Source organism: Peromyscus leucopus, chromosome 10, assembly GCF_004664715.2.
Source record: "Peromyscus leucopus breed LL Stock chromosome 10, UCI_PerLeu_2.1, whole genome shotgun sequence".
Lineage (NCBI taxonomy): Eukaryota > Metazoa > Chordata > Mammalia > Rodentia > Cricetidae > Peromyscus > Peromyscus leucopus.
This window is the reverse complement of record NC_051071.1, coordinates 8,318,638-8,333,957: the sequence shown is the minus strand read 5'-3', so window position 1 is coordinate 8,333,957 and position 15,320 is coordinate 8,318,638. Positions and strand designations below refer to the sequence as shown.

The following is a 15,320-nucleotide window of genomic DNA, read 5'->3' as shown; positions in this document are numbered from 1 at the left end:
CCTCCAGGTACACAAGGATATACCAGGCATATGAAAAATATATATGTATACCCCTCATCAACAAAAGGTAGAAACAAATAGCTGCACTGACATCAGTTGAGTTATCAAACCCCACAGTGGTACTGGAAGATGCAGTAGGATGGATATTGCTCAAAACCACCATCCAGCATCACTTCAAGTAAGGCCAGTGTGAATAAATGCAATAAAATTGTTATATTCTTTTCTAAACACTAGGTCTCAACCTGCATCTGTCTATGTTCTGAGGACCAACCAAGCATCCCTGTCCCATTCCACCACCAGTAAGGTTTCATAAATATCTTTAAAACAGCTTAGGAAGTCCACAGTGTTGATATCCAGAAAGTACAGACATACAATCCTATTTTACTAAGAATATGATGTAATGCATATGGCATAATAAATGTTCAAAACATTGGCTAAAACTTACTGAATGTCCTTTCTAAAGATGTTTCTTCTCTCAGTATAGTTTCTCAAAACAACTTATTTTAAAATAACATAATTTAGGTACCACTTAACTAAGTCAGTACAAAAGAAATATCATATTTCCTGTACTGAATATGATATTACCAGAAGCATTTCTTAGTCTGTTTCCTAATAGAAATAATTTCTTAAAGCTTTCATGTTCAAATGAAGATAGAAAATCCCAGATTTTCTTTGACATGCAGAGAAGGAAAACACCACCACAGTGCTGTCAAGAAATTCATAAAGCAAAGTTCAAACTATTTTGAGTTCTTCTGAACTGACCTTAAGTACTGATGCAAGTCTTCGGAGTTTTAAACATGTAAGAGAATACCATTACCTACAAGTTTTTGAACAACAAACTAGGAGAGCAACAACAGCCGCTCAAAAATGTCCAGGAAAACTTCAACACATAAGCGAGCATCCGGTATCATCTAAGAGATGTCATTAAGAACAAAAGTGGGGATTCGTGAAACGAGAGCATACAAATAACATACTTTCCAAAAAGTGAATGAATGCCCCTGAAATACAAGAGTGGGCAGAGAACAGGCAAAGGAGACAGAGCCTATGTGCCATGAACACACAGTGCACAGAACTGACCGAGAAGGACAGACAACTCCCATGCCACTGGCCAGGCAGGCTTCCAGCCATCCTCTCCAACACAAAAGTGAAGGGAAAGAGAAAGAAAATGAAACAGAAAATAACTGAGAGGAGATAACCACGGTACTCAAAGAAATTTAAGCCATTAGACACCACAACACAGACTACTATATAAATTTGAAAAACTATAATAATAAATACTAGAAAACTACTAAAACAGATAAAAAATATTAGTAAGACTACAGAAAATGACACAACCGAAAAAGCCTAAACAACTCTTCCCATTGGAACAAAATAAAGATTTAAAAATAATTTCTCACAGAAAAGCAGCAAAATGAGACGGTGTCACCCCCTAGGGCTAGATGGTTCTTGTCTAAAACAGTTGTAAAACAGAAAATGAAGCAAAATATCCAAATTATTTGTATGAAGTAAGTACAACATAAGCCAGACACCTTATGTAACATAAGACAACCTGACAGACCACCACTACTTATGAGTTCAGCACGAAGGAAACACCTAAAATATTAGTGGACACACAGAACCATGTTGACATCATGACACAAAAAAAAATAAGATTTATCACTGAAAAGTTTAATGGTCTCAATATGAGAACCTCAATAATACACCACACTATAGTATTACATCTAAGAGAAACAGATGATCTGTTCCATTGACCCTAAACAAACCTTAGTGCCAATTTCACTAAAATAAGCTATTCAAGAAAGTAAATAAATAAAAAAATGCATTCATGACAGGAAATCAGTAGCCACCCCTATCAGGACCCTAGAAGAATTTCCTACTAGTCAACATACAGCCACCACACTCTCTTAAAAACCAGAGAAAACAGAAACCAAGGAACAAAACACTCACCCAGAATAAAAACAGATATCAGCATCTAGAATTAGAATCTTCCCAATCCCAGATGTTTAGATACCAGCATTAAAAAAAATAATAACAATGTGTCTCCACTACAGCCCAGCTATCCTACTAGAGCAGGCTTTGAATATTCCAACATAGTTAAAGCATAAGAAAAAGACATTTAAAAAGTCCTTATGAATATGATAGAGATCCTTAGAGAGGATATAAATAAATCCTTTGAAGAAATCTATGAAAATACAATCAATAGTAGAAGGGAATGAATAAACCATCCAAGAACTGAACATGGAAATAAAAAGTCAATAGAGAAAACCCAAACCAAGGGAAAATCTGGAAACAAAATAGAAACTCAAACAAGAACCACAAAGGCAAGCCATACCAACAAAATGAAAGAGATGAAAGAGAGAATCTCAGGCACTGAAGACACAATACAAGAAATGGACAAATAGGTCAAAGAAAGTATTACATCTAAAAAACTCCTAGCAAAAAATATCCAAGAAATCTAGGACATTATGAAAAGAAACAAATCTAAGAATAAATTAACAGAAGGAGAAGAAACACAGGTCAAAGACAAAGAAATATTTTAAATAAAATCACAGAAGAAAATTTTCCTTACCTAAAGGAGATACTTATCAAGGTACAAGAAGCTTACAGAACACCAAATAGACTAGACCAGAAAATAAAGTCCTCTCAATATATAATAATCAAACTACAAAACACACAGGAAATATATATATATTAAAAGCTGCAAGGGAAAAAAAGCAAGTATCATATAAAGGCAGACCTATTAGAATTACACCTGACTTCTCAATATAGATTCCAAAAGCCAGAAGGTTCTGAACAAATGTTCTATAAACTCTAGGAGACCACAAATACCAGCTCAGACTACTATACCCAGGCAAACTTTCAATCACCATAGATGGAGAAAATGAAACATTACATGATAAAACAAAATTTAAGCAATATTTACCTATAAATCCAGCCTTACAGAAGGTGCTAGAAAGATAACTTCAACCAAGAGATTAACTACATCTAAGAAAACACAGGGAATAAATAGCCATGAACAGCAAACCCAAAAGAGGGGAAACACACACACACCACCACCAACAGCAACAACAACAAAATAATAGGAATCAACAATCATTGGTCATTGACATCTCTCAAAATCAATGCTCTAAATCACCAATAAAAAGACACAGACTAAGAAAATGGATGTGAAACCAGGATCCATCCTGCCGCATTCAACAGACAAAACTTACCATCAAGGATAGACATCTTTTCAGGGTAAAAAAAGGGAAAAAAGATATTCCAAGCAAATGGACTAAGAAGCAAGCTAGTGTAGCCATTTTAATATCTAACATACACTTCAAATCAAAACTAATCAAAAGATAGGAAAAAAAATCCAAGATGACACTGCAATAATTAACATCTATACACCAAACCAAGGGCACCCAAGTTATAAACAAAACAAAACAATACTACTACAGCTTAAATCACATATTGACCTTTACGTGCTCATACTGGGAGACTTCAATACCTCATTCTCACCAATAGACAGGTCATTCCGCCCCCCCAAAAAAAAATCAATAAAAAACCACAAAAAAAAAAAACAAAAAAAAAAACAGTACCTCTCCTATATCCTATATACAACTGACAGACAGACTGAGAAAGAAACTGGGGAAACAACACCTTTTACAATACATTAAAATAATACAAAATATCCTGGGGCAATTCTAACCAAGCTGGAAAAAGATGTGCATGATAAAAATTTCAGGGCACTGAAGAAAGAAATTGAAGAAGATATCAAAATATGGAGGGAACTCCCATACTCATGGATCCATAGGATTAACATAGTAAAGATGGCCATCCTACCAAAAGTAACCTATAGACTCAATGCAATTCCCCTCAAATTCCCAACACAATTCTTCACAGATCTTGAGAGGACAACTTTCAATTTTATATGGAAACACACACACACACACACACACACACACACACACACACACACAAACACTTAAAAAAAAACCCAAAAGACAAACACAAATGAAAACAGGATAGCTTAAACAATCCTGAATAATAAAAGAACTGCTAGAGGTATTACTATCTCTCATTTCAAACTGGACTACAAAGCTACAGTGTGAAGGCAATACAGACTCCATCTTAGGGAAGGGCCACCACCTTAGCCCACCTGCTGTACTCCAGGAAGTATCTCAGGAATGTGCCATGACACTATGCTCCTGCAGACATTCTGTCTGAGGTTTATGGCCCTTGAAGATACCCATATAACCCTGCTGAGCAGTCCAAATAATCCTGCCTCAGCAAGTTGTGGTTCCCTGCCAAAAGTCCAACCAATAGTTTCAAATGTGATTTCACACCAAAAGTCTAGACCAATAGTTTCAAAAATCACCTTCCCCCATATCCCTTCTACCCAATCCCAAGATGCCAAAGCATGTAATCCAGGGCTTGTGGTTTGCCCCTATAAAAACTCTTTACCCCTGGGCCCACCACCACATTTCCCTCCATCTATCTGGCAGTGGCCCAGGTTTGAACCTGACAGTAAAAAGGACTCTTTTTTTTTTTTTTTTTTTTTTTTTTTTTTTTTTTTTTTTTTTTTTTCTTTTTTTGGCTTTCTGAACTCTGTAGCCAGTGCTTAACTCACAAGATGCTGGCTTGCTCCGAGTTGGAAAAGCGTGACACCGGTAAAAGGACTCTTATGTGCTTGCATTGGAAACCTGTCCTTAGTAGTCTCTGAGGGTTTCGAGACACGGGTACAACATAAGTAATAAAAACAACATTGTTTTGGCACAAAACAAGTATGTTCCATATACTTATGGATACCTGATTTTTGATAAAAAAAAAAAAAGACAGAAATACATACTATAAAAAAGACAGCATCTTCAACAAATGGTGCTGGTGAAACTAGATGTCTGCATTTAGAACGATCCAAATAGATCCATACATATCACCCTGCACAAAACACAACTCCAAATGGATCAAAGACCTCAAACATAAAAAGAGATAGACAATCTGAGAGAAGAGAAAGTGGGGAATAGCCTTGACCTCAGTGTCATAGGAAATGACTTTCTGAACAGAAAACCAATAGTACAGGCTCTAAGGTCAACAATTAATAAACAAGAGCTCATGGAACTGAGAAACTTTGCATGGCAAAAGACACTGTCATTCAGACCAACTACCCATCTGATAGAGGGCTAATATCCAAAATAAACAAAGAACTCAAGAAACTAGATATCAATCAAACAAATAACAATAAAAAATGGAGTACAGAAAGTTCTCAAAAGAGGAAACACAAATGACTGAGAAACAATTAAAGAAATGTTCAAACAAAATTATTTTGAAATTTCATCTTACACCTGTCAGAATGGCTAAGATCAAGAAAACAAGAGACAGCTCATGCTGGCATGGATGTGGAGTAAGGGAAACACTCCTCCATTGCTGATGGAGTGTAAACTTGTACAGCCACTCTGGAAAACAACATGGCAGTCCCCAGGAAGATGGGGATTGTTCTACCTCAAGATCCAGCTATACCACTTACTTTAGTGAGCGTTTATTTCTGTGAAGAGACACCATGACCACAGCAACTCTTATAAAAGAAAGCATTTAAATGGGCCTTACTTACAGTTTCAAAGGTTTAGTCCACTGTCATCATGGCAAGAAGCATGGCAGCAAACAAGTAGACGTGGTGTTGGATAAGTAGCTGAGAGTTCTACATCTGGGTTCACAGGCAGCAGAAAGGGAGAGACGCTGGGCCTGGCTTGGGCTTTTGAAACCTCAAAGCCAACAGGGTGTGGTGGTGTATGCCTTTAATTCCAGCATTAGAGAGGCAGGCTGATTTTTGTGAGTTTGAGGCCAGCCTGATCTGCAGAGCGAGTTCTAGGATAGCCAGTGCTACAAAGAAAAACCCTGTCTCAAAAAACCAAAACAAGAAAACTTCAAAGTCTACCTCCAGTGACACACTTTCTCCAACAGGGCCACACCTCCTGCCCCTTTCAAATAGTGCCACTTCCTGAGGACCAAGCATTCAAATCTTTGAGTCTATGGGGCCATTCTCATTCAAGCCACCACACCACTCTTGGAAATATACACAAAGGACACTTCATTTCACCACAAAGAAACTTGCTCAGACATGTTTATTGCTGCTTTATTCATAATAGCAAGAAATCAAAAACAACCTACATGTCCCTCAACAAAAGAATGCATAAATAAAAAGTGGTACATGTACACAATGGAGTATTGCTCAGTCATTAGAAAAAATGACATTATGAAATTTATAGGCAAATGGATAGAACTAGAAAAAAATCATCCTGAGTGAGATATACCAGATCTAGAAAAGCAAATATGGTATGTATATGCTTATATGCACATATTAGCTGTTAAGTCAATGATAACCAAAGCTACAATCCATAGAACCACAGAGGGAAGGTATAGAGTAAAAGACTAGAGGGTACAGATAGATCTCCTTAGGAAATAGATAATTCTATCTGTTAGAGAGAGAATAATTATGGATGGATGAGGGGTAGAATGGGAGGATCAAGTGGGAAGGGGTGATGGGGTTGAGGGACAAAATATGGGAGAAACAGCTAAAGTTAAGGGAGATTTGAGATTTAGTATGGAATCCTAACAGAGTAGAAGCTTCCTAAAATATATGCATATATCAAGGTGAGCTAAATGAAATCAACAAATAATGGGGGAGACAGAGTCCCAGTTGGCCATCTCTTGTCACCAAATGAAGCTTCCAGTATTGGAACTGGGTTATAGCTAATTGAGTTCTTGGCCAAAGGGGTTCCATTTGAATCCCAAAACAACCCAGACTGTTGCCAAAACAATAGGTTGCTCTCCACAAACTGATTCTAAGGCCCCATTGCTGGAAACAACACCTACACAACTCAATGAACATGGAGAGTCACGTTGGTGCCTACACAGAGCTTTCACCCCTACATCCTAGTGTCTTTGGTACAGGAAGATAACTCTGCACACTACTGAAAGGGAAATGTAAACACCAAGCCGGCAACAAAACCTTTGATTTACGACGGTGTCCTGCTTGCAAATTATGCTGGTGCAATGGTGACACAAAGCTTAGGAGAGTCGCCAGCCAATGTCTGACTTGACTCATGGCACAGTCCATGAGATAGAGCCCATACCAAACATCACTGAGTGACCAAGAACCAGAGACTAGATAGTGCGGGAATGTAGAGTAAACCAAATACTACTGACCTAAACAAAGAAATAAATGTTTTAAAAAGTAATGATAAAATGACTCCTAATGATATTCTGTAACACTCACAGACCAGCATCTGTTGCACAAATCCTAGTTGGTCTTATAATAAAAAAAAAAAAATGGAGCCAGATATCAGGGTGAAAGCTGAAAGATCAGAGAAGCAGAGCAAGTCACAGCTACTACCTCTTATCTCACCAACTTCTCAGCCTGCAAGAGGAGGGAAGGGCAGAGACGAACTCCTGTCTCCTACCTTATATTCCTTTCTCTGCCCAGCCATATCACTTCCTGTCTCAAGCTTCCTAGTGCTGGGATTAAAGGGGTGTGATTCCCAAGGGCTGGGATTAAAGGTGTGTGCCACCACTGTCTGGCTCTGTTTCTTCTTTAGACTGAATTAACCTCGTGTGCCCAGTGTGGCCTTGAACTCACAGAAATCCAGATGGATCTCTGCCTCCCGAGTGCTAGGATTAAAGGTGTGTGCACTGCCTAATCTCCACGGCTAACTCTGTGGCTGGCTCTGTCATCTGATCTTTAGGCAAGCTTTATTTCTTAGATTACAAACAATATACCACAAGCATCTTGTCAGCCATCATTAGAGAAGCTTCTTCTTGCAGCAGAGGGGGAAAAATACTGAAACTTGCCACTAGATATTATGCAGAGAGTGAGAGAACTTGGAACTTTCAGTCCTAAATAAGATGTCTCCATCAAGTCCCTCCACTCAGACCTCAGGGAACCCTGCTAAAGAGGGGGTGTAAAAAGTATAAGAACCAGAAGGGATGGAAGACATCAAGAACACAAGGCCCTCTGAATCAGCATGAGCAAAGCTCTTATGATCTCACAGAGACTGAAACAGCATTCACAGGGCCTGCACAGGTCTGCACCAAGTCCTCTGCAAGTGTATTATGGTTTCCAGTTTAGAGTTTTCATGGGACTCCGGAGGGTACAATGAGTGGGTCTGTGATTCTTGTGCCTTCTCTTGGGCTCTTTTCCTTCTGTTGGTTTGTCTTGTCCAATTTAGATGTAATAGTTTTTATCTTATTATATTTTATTTTTATTATTGTCTGTCTTAGGGTTTCATTGCTGTAAAGAGAGAGCATGACCATAGCAACTCTTGTAGAAAAAACATTTAGTTGGGTGGCTTACAGTTCAGAGGTTCAGTCCATTATCATCATGGTGGGACATGGCAAAGTACAGGCAGTCATGGTGCTGGAGAGGTACCTACGACTCCTACATCTTGATCGGCAGGCAACAAGAAATGAACTTAGACATGTGGCTTGAGGATATGTGAGACCTCAAAGCCTGCCTCCACAGTGACACACTTCCTCTAACAAAGCCACACTTCCTAATAGTGCCACTCCCTTTGAGGGCCATTTTCTTTCAAACTATCACATTATCACTTAGATGTCTGTTTTTATCTAATGAGAGACTGTAGTAGAATATTTTAAGGTGTGTTGCATTTGTTTAACTCTGTGAAACTGTGTTACTGTGACTGTGTAAAACACCTGATAGTCTAATAAAGAACTGGCCAATAGCAAGGCAAGAGAAAGGATAGGCAGGGCTGTCAGGCAGAGAGTATAGATAGAAGGAGAAAACTGGGAGGAGAGATCTAAGATCTATCAGCCAGAGAATAAGGAGGACTCAGGAGCCAGCCAGCCAGCTACATAACCAGCAAGCCATGGAGTAAGAGTAAGTCTTGCTGTGGATATCACTCTATATAAATAAAACACTGATGGCCAGTGACCAGGGAGGAAGTATAGGCAGGACAAGGAGAGAGGAGAATTGGGGAAACAGGAAGAAGGGAGGGAGACACTGCAGCCACCGCCAGGACAAGCAGCATGTAAAGATGCCGGTAAGCCACCAGCCACGTGGCAAGGTATAGATTTATAGAAATGGGTTAATTTAAGATATAAGAACAGTTAGCAAGAAGCCTGCCACAGCTATACAGTTTATAAGTAATATAACTGTCTGAGTGATTATTTTATACATGGATTGTGGAACTGTGGGGTTTGGTGGAACCTGGAGAGAAGCTCTCCAGCAACAAAGACTTACAGAAGTAAGAGAAGGGGAAAACCCAGAGGCAAAAGGTAGTTGAGATAATTTAAGTTAAGGAAAGCTGGCAAGAAACTAAGCCAAGCTAAGGCCAGGTATTTACAATTAAGAATAAGCCTCCATGTGTGAATTTACTTGGGAGCTGTGTTGCAGGCCCCCCAAGAGAGAAAAGAGCAAAATCAACCAACAATAAGAGACAGAAAGGGAATGGATCTGGATGGTATGGGAGCTTGGGAGGAACTGAGAGGAGTAGACAGAGGGAAACAGTACTCAGGATATATTATATGAGAAAAGAATGTGTTCTCATAAAAAGGAAAAAAATTAAGAGGAAAAAAAAAAACAGAACAATTGATTGCTTACTTAACTTTATAAACACACACATGTACACAAGACATCTGCACACATTTGCACATCTGTATACAACGTTTTAATCCTAAGGGCAGTATCACACCTGGTAGGATAGTAACTCAGGCATTTCCACTAAGATCCCAGAGCAATAGGATAAACTCAGCATCACTGCTATTTAGTCTTACACTGGGGACTTACTAAACCATGCAATAAGACAAATCCATTGGAAATGTAAGAACTGGAAAATTATTCCATTTGCCTGGTATAACAGTTGCTTAAGAAAATCTAAGAGAAGCTGAGGAGACGGCTCAGATGGTAAGAGTTCTTGTTTTTCTTGCAGAGGACCTGAGGTTGCTCCACAGCACCCATATGGTGCCTCATACCTATCCATAACTCCAGAGGAACCAGCAGTGTCTTCTGGCCACCACAGGCACTGCATGTACATGATACACATATGTGCAGGAAAATCGCCCATGTATGTAAAATAAAAATAAACATATCTTTAAAGCACATTAACAGTGACAATAAAAACTATAGTATTTATGAATAAACAGAACAAGAAATAAGAAAAACTAACATGAAGAAGAAATCATTGAAATACTCCTGAAGACGCAAATATAAATCTCACAAAATATAAAACTTTCCTGATTGCTCAATGAGCATGAATTAGAATGATGTCAGGTCTCAACTAAATTAATTTTAAATTTACCAAAACCAGTAAGAATACCAAATATTTCTTAACCTATCTAGATAAGTGAACACAGAAAATATGGCTAGAGTGATGCTGAGGAAGAAAAAACGTAACAAAAAGGAAATACAGAAGAGAGTGAGAGGTGGGAAGACAGCAGCAAAGGACAGTCAGACCAACCTAACGCTGAAACACGGCAGAGAGCATGGGAGGTCAGTGCGTTGGGATTGTGCACACACACACAATCACACACACACACACACACACACACACACACACACGGCCTAGAGCTACACACATGTGCGCTCATGCACAGTAAGATTCAACAGAAGAAACTAAGTATTATGATTAAACACAGTAACTGACGCCAACAAAGTGTTGCAGAAATGGGAAAAACTTAAAACTTACAAAAGGTAAAGTTAAGCTCTGTGTCTTTTCGTGTAAAGAATAAAATCAAATTATGCAATGAAGTTCTTATAAGTAAGTTCCCTAATTATAACACAAGATCTGTAATAAATAAAAGGCTGGTACCCTTGTCCACATTATTAATGATCATCTGCATGGAAAGAAAAGGTCCAAAGCACAGATAAAGTACAGAAGACAGATTGGAAAGCCAGGCACGGTGGCTCATTCCTGTGGCCCAGCATTCTGGAACTGAAGGTAGGTGGATGAGGAATTCAAGGCCAGCCCTGGCTACATGAGGGAATTCTATGCTAGCCAGGTCTATTGGGATCCTCTCAAAAAAAAATGTAAATTATTAAGAAAATCAGACGTGTAAGTTATACAGCAGCAAAAGGACTCAGACAGTTCATACAAAAACTCTTCCAGGGGCTGGAGAGGTGGCTCAGCGGTTAAGAGCACTGACTGCTCTTCCAGATGACTCAGGTTCAACTCCCAGCACACACTTGGCAGCTCACAACTGTAACTCCAGTTCCAGAGAATCCAACACCCTTACACAAACATGCTCACTGGCAAAACACCAATGCACATAAAATAAAAAGAAATCAATTATTTTAAAAAACTTCTTCCAAATGGAGGAAATAACAAAATAAATGAAGATAAGAATGGGCAAATGGCAAGAACAGAAATTCAACAAAATTAAATTACTGAAGCTGGCCTTCTTAGTTTTAAAAATGATGAAAGTAAGTCTGCCTGGATTTTCACCTCTGCTGCATATAATAATTGTGAAGCATGTAAGTGTTTGGAGGTTTTAAACATATGACACAAGACTGTGCTCCTCAAAAGAGCCACAAATAGGTGAACCGTATGAGCACCCAGAGACATCCTAACTAGCACATGGAGTTGGCAACCATCAGAGGGTAGAGGCTCAGGCAGAACCTGAAGCTGAAGGTTCAGAAGGGAGAGAACCACAAGCAGTTGTGGCACCCGGAGGGAGGGCAGGAAGCTGAACCTCTTCCCGATCTCAAGGGGTTAGAGACGGTCCACTCCTGACTACTAAAGTGATAAATCCCATGGTGAATTAATTGGCTGGAAGCAGAAATAACCCTCTCAGTACAGGCTCCTATAAACCTAGACTAATAAAGCATGAAAACAAGCCTCTAATGGACACACCCTCGCCAAGAGTTTAATACACATATACGGGGGGGAAAGGGTTAAAAGCAAAGAGATAGGAAAGACATACAGTGCTGAGATCAAGAGCAGTTATGATGGTTATACCATCAAAAGACAAAAACAGACTTCCAAAAAAAGATGAAAGAGACAACTGATAAAAAAGACATAAAAATCCCATATGCAACCAACGCACACAAAGGAAATGCTGATGAGGATTCTTTAAAAGGAGAAAAATTCAAGAGTTTCTAAATTCTTCTCATAGAGATACTGAAAACTGAAACAAAACTCAACCAGTTTTACCTTACTGACATTTATTAAACATATACCCCAAACCAAGTAGCAGGATATATATTATTTTCAAGGGTCTATGAAATATTCAGAAAGTGGCCTGTGTCTTTAGACATAAAGTAATTGCCAATAGACTTTAAAATACTAAAATCATAAAGTGTAATTCTCTAATCAAAACAGAATTAAGATTCTGCCAATCTCCAGCAAGGGCTAGGAGGATGCCCCAGTGGTTAGGAACACTTGTTCTTTGGGAGAGAGGATGCAGTTCCATTTCCTGCATCTCATGGTGGCTCTCAGCTGACCAGAAGTCCAGTTCCAAAGATTCTGACGCTCTCTTCTGGCCTCTGGCAGTACTAAGCACACAGGTGGTGCACAGAAACACATGAAAGCAAAACGACCATACACATAAACAAAATAATAAATTATTTTTAAATTTTTCCAAAATTCAAAAATCAAAAAAAAAAAAATCTTTGGCAGGGGCTGGAGAGAGGGCTCATCAGTTAAGAGCATGTACTGCTCTTGGAAAGGGCCTGAGTTCAGTTCCCAGCACCAACATCAGGTAGCTCAAAACATCTGTAATTCCAACTCTGGGGCAATGGACACCCTTTTACAACCTCTAAAGACAACTGCGTTCATGAACACAGACACATATAGGTACACATAATTTAAATAGAAGAATCACTCACAGAGAAAGATTTAAAAACTCCAAAATATATGAAATTTAAACACAATTCCACATAACCACAACAAAAAAAGCTAGTATCAAGGAAATTAAGAAAATATTGTGAATTAGTAAAAAGAAAACAAGCAACGCGAGCACGGGAAGGTGGCCCCTTGTGAGGTGGCCGGCCTGGCACCTCCTCAGGATAGTCTACAGTGTCATAGCAAATGCGTCACAGCACACAACAGTTAGCCAGCGTCCTAACAGGTTTGCTGGTAAACCTGACAAACTGATTCCAATGTATGAAATTCCAAAGACGCCAGCGTAGCCAAAACAATTTGTTTTTAAAACAAAAGAACCAAGTTGAAGATGCCCATGTCCTAATTTTTGCATTCTATAATTACAGTAATGAAGATAGTCTTCTACTGGACCTCACACCTACTTATCAAAGACATCAGGAAGGAAACCAAGACTGGCCAAGCTGTAGACATTACCTACAGCACAAACATCTGACAAAGCTCCTACCCTCAAACATAAAGACACCACAATTCATTTAGAAGTTTCTTTAAAAATGGACATGTTCGCCAAGAAAACACAGGACTGGAAGCAAGCAAATACAACTTGGTCAGTGCCAGCAGGTGACTAAGGCAGATGTAAATGACAGGTGCCTAGCAACTATCAGAAATGCTGAAACTCAGAAAACTAATGGAAATGTCATTGTCACATATTACTGATGGAAACTTCGCAATGACAGTCTCTGAAGGAGAGTGTGGCAGTTTCTACACCGTATATACATTATCAAATGACCTAGAAAGTCAGCTCTCAGTTATTTACCCTAAAGGAAAGTAAAACACAAGCCTGCATAAAAGCTTTACATGCATCTTAGTTCACGGTCATTTTATTCATAACTGTCAAAACCTAACGACTACAGCCTGGAGAGATGGCGCAGCAGTTGGCTGCTTTTCCAGAGGACCTGAGTTTGGTTTCCCAACACCATGTTAGATAATAATCAAAATAAAACCTAAAAAAATCCAAATGTCCAAGACCAGGCAAACAGATAAAGTAATAGTACTATTCAAAAAATACTATCCAAGAGTAAAAACCAATTACAAAGGTTTGAATTATCTGCTAAGTGATGGAAACAGCTAAAGGAATGTATGTCTCCTTGCTTACCCGCTCAGATTTTCTCCTTTTGACTGTTTTTTAAGGAAGCTGCCCCACTGTTCCTTCGCCACATCTTCTAGTTTTAGTACAGGTGACCTATTTTCATCTCAAGGACAGTGCTACATCTTCTTCCCCCATCCTGATTTCATTTTTATCACTACATTGATAAAATTATATGAAATTATGATTTTCTATTAATTTCTTGTTTGCTAGATATTTTCAAATATTTATTAAAAAATATCTAACAGGTACTCATTCCTTATGTCTAGGATTAATTTAGAGATATATTTAAATTTTTAACCCATTGGTATTTTCTGTAGAGACTTTTTCTTTCTTATTTAGAATTTTCAATACATACAGAGGTCTATTAAGCATTTAATTATAGTTTTCTAACATTTTTGAGTCTTAGTTTCTTTTACTTTAAATCTGTTGAGACAGTAGGTAATAGTTGCATATATTTATTTAAAATTAAATTAAAATTTCAGCTATTCAGTTATTTTTGCCATATTTATATAACTTATTTGAAGAAAATTTTGTTTCATATAGATAAATTTTGAGCAATTTAAATAAAACTAAGCAGCAAGTGCTCTGAGTTCCCATTTAGTCCCAGCTCCTAGACATACAGCTTTTACCTCAACACTGCTCAGTGAAGCCTTTGTTAATATGGATCACCCGAGGTACGACATACCAGCATCACCCACAGTATGCAGTGAAAGCGGGACTTGACAAAGAAATAATGGTGTATGTGCATTCTTTTTTTTTTTTCTCGAGACAGGGTTTCTCTGTGTAGCTTTGTGCCTTTCCTGGAGCTCACTTGGTAGCTCAGGCTGGCCTCGAACTCACAGAGGTCCGCCTGGCTCTGCCTCCCGAGTGCTGGGATTAAAGGCGTGCGCCACCAACGCCCGGCAATGTATGTGCATTCTTGATGTACACACAAGTTTCAATGCCCTAGAAACCATTAGTACTCTGTTCACCCGCCTGGTTTCCAACCCCTGGCCACTACCAACTGTTTGAAACTGATATTGTCCTGGCCACATCTCAAGGAATGCTATGACACTGGGTAGAAGATTTCTACCACAATGGAAAGTTCTTTTGGAAATGTTTCTTTGCTCAAACTATAGGGAGAAGAAAGGAGCCCACACAGCTACCTTCCTGCACACATCCATTCCTTCTCCCTAGATTGCTATAGTACTTTATCTACATTTGCTTAGAAACTCAGATTCCTGCTCAGGCACTTCTTCAATGTGTGTCCATTAGCAAATGATTTAACCCTCTGACTCTCGGTTTCTTCATCCTAATTACTCATTAATCTGGAGCAAGGATTAAATTAGGTAAGCAAGGTAAGACAAATTGAAACATTCATC

General features: G+C 38.7%; 1 protein-coding gene across 5 annotated transcripts in view; it reads right to left on the bottom strand.

Moving 5' to 3' along the window:
* The window catches only part of Vrk2 (VRK serine/threonine kinase 2), a 131,607-nt gene that overhangs the window by 52,935 nt on the left and 63,352 nt on the right, over window positions 1–15,320 (bottom strand). The gene's annotated exons all lie outside the window — the stretch shown is intronic.